Source organism: Herpailurus yagouaroundi, unplaced genomic scaffold (assembly GCF_014898765.1).
Source record: "Herpailurus yagouaroundi ecotype Mexico unplaced genomic scaffold, PumYag 142, whole genome shotgun sequence".
Lineage (NCBI taxonomy): Eukaryota > Metazoa > Chordata > Mammalia > Carnivora > Felidae > Herpailurus > Herpailurus yagouaroundi.
The window spans coordinates 39820234-39828129 of record NW_024412397.1 but is presented as its reverse complement, the minus strand read 5'-3'; positions in this window follow the sequence as shown (position 1 = coordinate 39828129).

The following is a 7896-nucleotide window of genomic DNA, read 5'->3' as shown; positions in this document are numbered from 1 at the left end:
GAAGACAGGACATTTCAAAGATTTTGTTAACTATAAGGCATTAGAACCTATTTTACAGTTTCAAAGAGTTAGAAATTGAGGTAGGATCTTTGGGCTTATTTTCCAGATCAGTCATAGAGAATGCATGATATAGTGAAGCCATTGGTTATTCTTAGTTTCTTTTTAATGTCAAAGGTAAATGACTGGATATATAATTTGTACATATATGAAGACCTTTTTTTAAAAACAAAATTAATGCTTATTTATTTTAGAGAGAGAGAGCGTGAGCATGAGTGGGGGAGGGGCAGAGAGAGAGGGGGTCACAGAATCTGAAGTAGGCTCCAGGCTTAGAGCTGTCAGCACAGAGCCCCACTTGGAGCTCAAACTCACAAACCATGAGATCATGACCTGAGCCAAAGTCGGATGCTTAACTGACTGAGTTAACCAGGCACTCCTGTCAAGACCTTGTTGACAAGGCTGAATAACTGAGTTGTTGTCTGGACCATCAGGACTCTGTATGATGCCCTTTCAGTGGTCTGAAACTCAGTTTCAGTGAGGGAAGAGATCCTCACACATTCAACAAGCAATTCTCAGACACTATCAGGGTATCCGAGTATTCAACTCAGTTCTGGCATTATCTATCCAGAGACACCATCAGATTCAACAGGTTAAGGGTTCAGTCCTGTAAGCGTTGTCCCCTACCCCCTTCAGAAGTCAAGAGCAAGTCCCGGTGGCTGTTACTTGTGCTTCTGACGGACCTACCGACTATAGACTGGAAGTTCCAATGACTACATGGATGTCAGAGGCCAGTTGCAAGTCTAGGTTGCTACCTGTACTTATAACCAGCTGTAAATCAGAGCTTCCCATGACGGGTTTCTCAGGTTAGATTCATTTGCTAGAACAGTTCACAGAACTCAGAGAAACATTTTAATTACTAGATCACTGGTTTATTATAAAGGATATAAGTCAGGAACAGCCAGATGAAAGAAATGCATAGGCTAAGATATGGAGAAAGAGCTTGGGGCTTCCATGCCTCTCCAGGTGAGGCACTCTCCATCTCCACGTGCTCACCAACCCAGAAGCTCTCCGAACTCTGCCCTTTGGGTTTTCCTGGAGGCTTCAGTACATAGTCACGATTGGTTAAGTCATTGGTCATAGGCACTTGATTCGACTTCCAGCCCCTGTTCCCTTCCCCAAGGTCAGGGGGTGGAACTGAAAGTTCCAACCTTCTAATCATATGGTTGGCTCTATTGCCAACCAGACCCCATCCTTAGGTGCTTTCCAGGAGGCACCTCATTAGCGTCATGAAAGATTCTTTTATCATTCTCAACACAAGAAATTCCAAGGTTTTGGGAGCTCTCTGCCAAAACAGGACAAAGACCAAATCACCCCTTCCAGCCTAAACTTCCCTCCACCAGGCGCACACAATAGATGATCTTATTTTAAAAAGTATTTATAAGAAAATCTCTTTACTTGAAAATATGTTATATCTTCAAATTCTTGCAACCAGGAGCAGTCTTTTCCTAAATCCTTTCTGTTTAATTTCTTGTCTCTTTTAAAACAATCCAAGAAATTAAATTAAGTCATTTTGCAACAAACCTCTCTGATACTCTCCTTGTTCTCTTTCCATCACTATTCTTAGGCTTGCTTGCTTCTCCTTCTCTCAGTTTCCGCTTTAGTGTTGGTGTATCTCAGAATGCTGCCTTCCCTCTCCTTTTTATTTTCATTTTCCTCCTCTCCTTTGGCCATCTAACCCTTCCTCGGTGGCAATTCTTTCATGATGAGAGCTCCATCTTTGAGCTTTCCCTATATTTTGGACTTATATTAACAAATCCTTTGTGTATCTCCACATATTCTGGAGATTTTAGATGAAATGTATCTAGTACAAACATTTATTAGATACTTCCCACAAAAGTGTACGTTGGGCACACAAAGAGAAATGTGACCGCATTCTTGTCTGGGATGGGGGAAACTTATCTATGTGTACCTAAACATATGGTGTCTGCAGGGAGTTGTAAATTCTGTCTTAATTATAGCTCACATTTAGCTCTTCCTCTTTTCATTCACTAAATTTTACATAGTTCTGACCTTCCAACTAATTTTGTCTCTACTTTTAAAAATCTTACAGAGGCTGTATTTCTCTTTCTAGTAGATCTGATCTTACTGAATCATTCCTCTGCTTAAAAACTCTTGTGATTATCTTCATGTTAAAGAACAACAGGTCATAGGAAGCCCTTTTCAATATTGGAAACAATTGTGATTGCTTTTCCTCATAACATGAAGAATTTCACATGTCCATTATACATCACAACAAATGTTCTAACTTCTACTACCTTATGTAGATTTATTTTGTATTCTTTTAAAACACAACAGAGGTAGTTAATTAAATTTATCAAGAGGAAGTGAATTTTCAACATTTTATCTGCCTCTGTGCTCAACTCTATTTCTTGAATCATACTTTTTTTTTTTTTTTTTTTTTGGTAAATTGCCTCCTGTAACAGCCTTTTTTTTAATTAAAAAAAAATTTAATGTTTATTTACTTTTGAGAGAGAGAGTGAGACAGAGTATGAGTGGGGGAGATGCAGAGAGAGAAGGAGACACAGAATCTGAAGCAGGCTCCAGGCTCTGAGTTGTCAGCACAGAGCCCTATGTGGGGCTGGAACTCACAAGCTGTGAGATCATGACCTGAGCTGAAGTTGGACGCTCAACCGACTGAGCCACCCAGGCACCCCCCCCCCTTTTTTTAATGAGGGGCTCTGGGTTTGTTAACAGTCTTTGTATATCTGAAATGTTTTTGTTTTGCCCACCCCTTAAGAAATCTTTTTTTATTATACTTTAACATTTTGAAGAAATTATAGACTCCCATGAAGTTATAAGAATTAAAAAAGAGAACCATGAGCAAATTGCTACATTCTCTCCCTGTAATTCATACTCTCTCCCTAAATCTTTCCTATCCTCGTAAATTTAATCTGAACACAGTCCAGATTGGGTGTATAAAAGTGGCCAAGAGCAGCCTTTAGGAAGATTATCCCCCAAATATGTAGATTACAGTTCAAAAAGCGATCTCTAACACAGCTCAGCACACCTTTTTTCTTTTAAACTTAAGTATTTATTTATTTTGAGAGAGAGAGAGAGTAGGGAAGGCGAAGAGAGAGAGGGAAAAAGAAAGGGGGAAGGGTAAAGAGAGAGGGAGACACAGAGATTCCCCAATGCGGGGGCTTGAACCCATGGACCTGAGATCATGACCTGAGCGGAAATCAAGAGTCAGACACTTAACCGACTCAGCCACCCAGGTGCCCCTCAGCACATCTTTTATTAAAATAAAAGTAGAGAACTTGATAGAAAAAAACTAAAGGTACAATGTTGTCACCTTTGAGTGATAATTTAGCTAGTTACAAAAGTCTTAACTGACAGTTTTTACCCTTAATATTTTGGAAATGTTTCTTCATTATGTTCTTGTGTCAGTGGTTGTGATACTGTGGCTGAGGTGAGTTTGTTAGTTTTTAAGAAGTGATATGCTTTTGTGTCTGGGAGTTCTTGCAAGTTCTCTTTATCCTTGAAGTTCTGTAGTTTTAATACTCTATCTTAAGTGTTTTTGGATAGATTTATTTATTTTCCATGATACTGTGTGTGTATTTGTGTGTGTGTGTGTATTTTAGAGTATACTTGTGCTTTTTTATGTTTTAAAATTTTAATCATGTTGTAGTACAGAAACTTAATTTTTGCATTGCATCCCCACCAGATCATGAATTCTTTGAAATCTTTGAGAGTTGACTCAACATCTAATAGTTTAGTATATTCAGCTTATGGTTTGGAAATGCTTTAAGAACAAAGCAAAAAGGACCTCCATAATACTGAACAAGATACGGCAATGAATGTGTGAGCTTTATCGGTCAGAATTACAGGTTGAAAGCAACAGAAACAGAAAACAAGTCTTGGTAACTTAAGTAGAAAAGAGTCTTTTGGAAACCATAAAGTAGTTCATGTAATCATTCAGAAAGATCCAAACACCAGGCTGGAAAAATAGGCAAGGATCAATAGAGGCTGGGTAGCAGACACACACACACAGTCATGCTACAAGAATAGCCTAGTTGGGATATTGCTATGGGCATCATTAATGGTCACCACTGTGACTTAGCATTGTCATAGGACACTGCCATTGCTGCCAGTGCATCCAGGTTCAAGATTCAAATCACAGGCAGATGCATTTAATTGTCAGACTCTGGCTCCTGTATCTACACCTCAGTTATTAGGCACTGATGAAAAGGTGTATATGGCCTCTTCAGTACCATGGTGGAAACCTCTCCATCTGTGTCTTCATAGCAGTGATAAAGTCAACAAGATTAAAAACAAATGCCTTATTTCTTCACCACCTCCTCCTCCCAGCAAGTCTGCTCTTCCTCTCATCTCTCAGGGAAAGCCATCCTCACAGTTGTTCAAGACAGAAACATTCTTGTCATCATTAATTCCTTTTTGTATTTTTTCCCTTTTATCCAGTAATCACTGAGTTCCACAGTTCTACCTCCTTTTCTTCAAATCTTCAGATCCTTGTTCTTACATCCTACACTTATATCCGTTTCCACTGTAATTTACTTTGATACAGGCATATTAGGTTAGGAAAAGAATATAGAGTAATGACAGGCCTGAAAGTCAGGCAGATAATGTTTCAGTCTCAATTCTGCCACTTACTATGTATTTGACTTAGGGCAAATTATTTAACATTTCTCAATTTTTCCATTGTGTATTAAAAGGGAATAACATAAAAGAGTGGTTGGAATATTTAAATACGGTAATGTGTATAACGTACTTAGTATAGTTTTGACATTAGAAAGTGCCAGTTAATGTTCATGCCTGGTAGTTTTCCTTTTCTCATTAAGTGGCTGTAACAACCTTGTAACTGATTTCACTGACTACGGGCTTGCCTCCACTCAGAATTATTCTTCTTATTGCATCCATAACCGCTTCTTTAAAGGTGAAACTGGTTTATGGTACCCCTTGAGGCTGACTTAGTTTCTGTAGGAAACAGATGGCAGTATCTTAAAGGGGTGATTAAGCAAAGTTAGGGCCCAGTTAAAGAAAAGAACAAATCAGGGTGAGGCAAATCAGGGATATCACCAGCAAGAGGCTGTCACTCCCCTTAGACTTGAGGGACCAAAAAGAGTAGGGAGTAGGTACTGCAGTGATGTGGGCTGTGATTATAGGAGAATGGTGCCTGACACAAACTGTGACCAGAGGTAGTGGGATATCAGTACTGCCAGCCCTCACCCCTACTGGGGGCACTCATCACATCAGTACGCCGACTTCTCTCCCTTCTATTTGCTGATCTCCACTTGACCTCCTGTTGGCTGAACCCATCCAGAAGTCAGAGGACAAGGATCTCTGTTGAGAAAATGTATAGATGTCAGTCTGCTGGGTCACAGAGCTGGGTGGAGGAAGGCAGAGAGTGAATCTGGAGTTGCCACATGGGCATATACAATATATACAAAGTACGACTTTTTAAAAAACCTTTATTAGCTTTCCTTTATTTACGAGTATAGCGCACTTGTGTCAACATCTTATAGGCTTGTTTCATTCATACTTCTCCAGTTTCATTGCTTGATTTTCTTCTCTGGTCATATAAAAGTACTGCGAATTTATCATACATTCCCTTAACTTTGTTCACGTTGTTTCTTCTCTGTGTAACATCCTCCACCCACCCCTTCTTCTTTTTATCTGGTAAATTCCTGTGCTTTCTTCAGATTTCAGTCTCCCTTGAGAAGCTTTTATGTGTTCTGAAAGCACTTTGTAGTTGTGACAATGTTTATAATTAGTTGTTTACTTGTTTATAATTGTTTCCTGAGTGCCTAATGCATTACCTTATTTTAAGATGTTGCTGATTATAGTTGAATAAAGTGAAGAAGTCAAAGAGGGTTGTTCAGGGGAGCTGTTAGAGCTAAGTCTAAAAGTTTGCAACAGATTTGTAGAACTATAAAACTTATGTCTCTTTGATTTATTTCTGTGCCATGCTAAATTGGCACTGTACAATCTAGAGAAGGGATCAAATTTCCCAAGAATCAACTGGACAGCTGATGGATTTTGAAAGCCTGTGTCTACTTTCAGCTCACTAGCACCTTTTACTACTTTGGGATAATAATTTGATAGTCATCATGCTTAATGGCACTGGAAAATATTCAGTTCCTGCCGTTAATATGTTAGGTGCCTTGGGAATGTAATAAGATATGGACCTTGACCTTTGGGAAATTAACTTAAAAAAAAAAAAAACCCTCTTAGGGCCCAAGAGATACTTTGCTATAAATTTAAAGTTATGTAGTGTAGTAGGAATTCAATAGCCTAAAAGTAACCTTCTTCTGTATTTGATTTTAATAAGGTACAATGATGATTTATAAAGGCTTGCTATGACTTCCAAACCAACAGAAGAATTTTCTAGTACATTGATTAACAGTGAAGATTGGAAATGTTTGCAGAGTAAATAGCCTCCTTTTACATATAAGTAAAATATTTATAGGCTTGGTGTCATAGCTTCCTTTTAAGAGTATAAGAATCTTGTATAGCAAAGGAATGAGCCTTAGTATGTCAATTGTCATAAAATATTGCTGTTACTAAAGTGACACTAATTAATGATAATGGCTAGTAAGAAATAATGCTTATTGGGTACTGATAGGCCTGACACTGCCCTAACTTGTTATATGTGTTATATTGTTTAATCTTGAGAGCAAACCTACAAAGACAAATTATAATATTAACCACATTTTTTTAAGTGAAGAAATTTAGACTTAGAATGTTTCTTAGTTGAATTTCTCTCAGTTGAAAGTGAAATAAATTTAACTCAAGCTAGTTTAAGTAAAAAGGCTCACATAACTGAGAAATCCAAGGGTAGACTTCAGTTCTAAGTGGATGGAGACATTTAGAGAATGCCATCAAAGTATTTGCTTTCTCTACACTTTTGTTTTTCTTTTTGCTTGTCTTCATACACAGGCAGAGTTTAAGACAAATTTTGGGCAAGAGAAGGTGGTACCTGGCACCCCAGACCTGCCTCCTCTAAGCTTAGCACACCAGTATAAAAGGAATCAATCTTTCTCTATTAATTGTATTATTATTATTATTATTATTATTATTATTATTAATTTCAATGCTAATCCCAGGGAAGTCTTCACCATGCCCTACTTGGCTGATGTACTCATCCCTCCCAGCAGTGGCCAGGATCAGATAACATGATTGATTGCCACACAAGGATCATATGGAGCAGAGGAAAATTACACAAAAGCACCAATAAAAAGCAGATGGAAAGTATACTGGGAAAACAAATTATAAATGCTCTTGTCTTTACTACAGAGAGGGTGAGTTAACTTGCTGAGCTAGTAAGTAGTGGAGCAGTGATTCAAATCCACATCTGCCCAGTTTTTGGGCTCTGGTCCTTAAGTGTGTTAATGTAAATACTTCCTCATTCATTTGTCCTGGTATTATTTTTATGACATTCATTTCATATTTAAAAAATATTAAAACCAAGGCAGCTTTTGCAAAGGTTCTAAAGATTTCTTTCATCTGCTTCCTCAGAAATTTATTTTCTTGACTTAGAGGCTAAAAACTATCATAGATGGTTTCTGTTCTATTTTCCCTCACAGACCAGTTTTAGCATTCGATATGAATAGTCTATATACAACATTTATAACATAGTTTAATGCAATTTAGGATCTGAATTCACAAAATATGTAATTCTGGATGAAGCTTCCAGGTACTTTCTGGATGTAAGTAAATATTTTTATTCACCAACTAAATTCCGACTTTTCTTTATGGTGTTGACCATGACCCTTGGAGGATCTGAGCTTAGCAAAAGAGAGCGAACTTCTCTGTAGTGTAAATCCTCATTTATTTCTCTGAATATTGAGATGAGATCAGCAGAATGAGCCTTATATCATG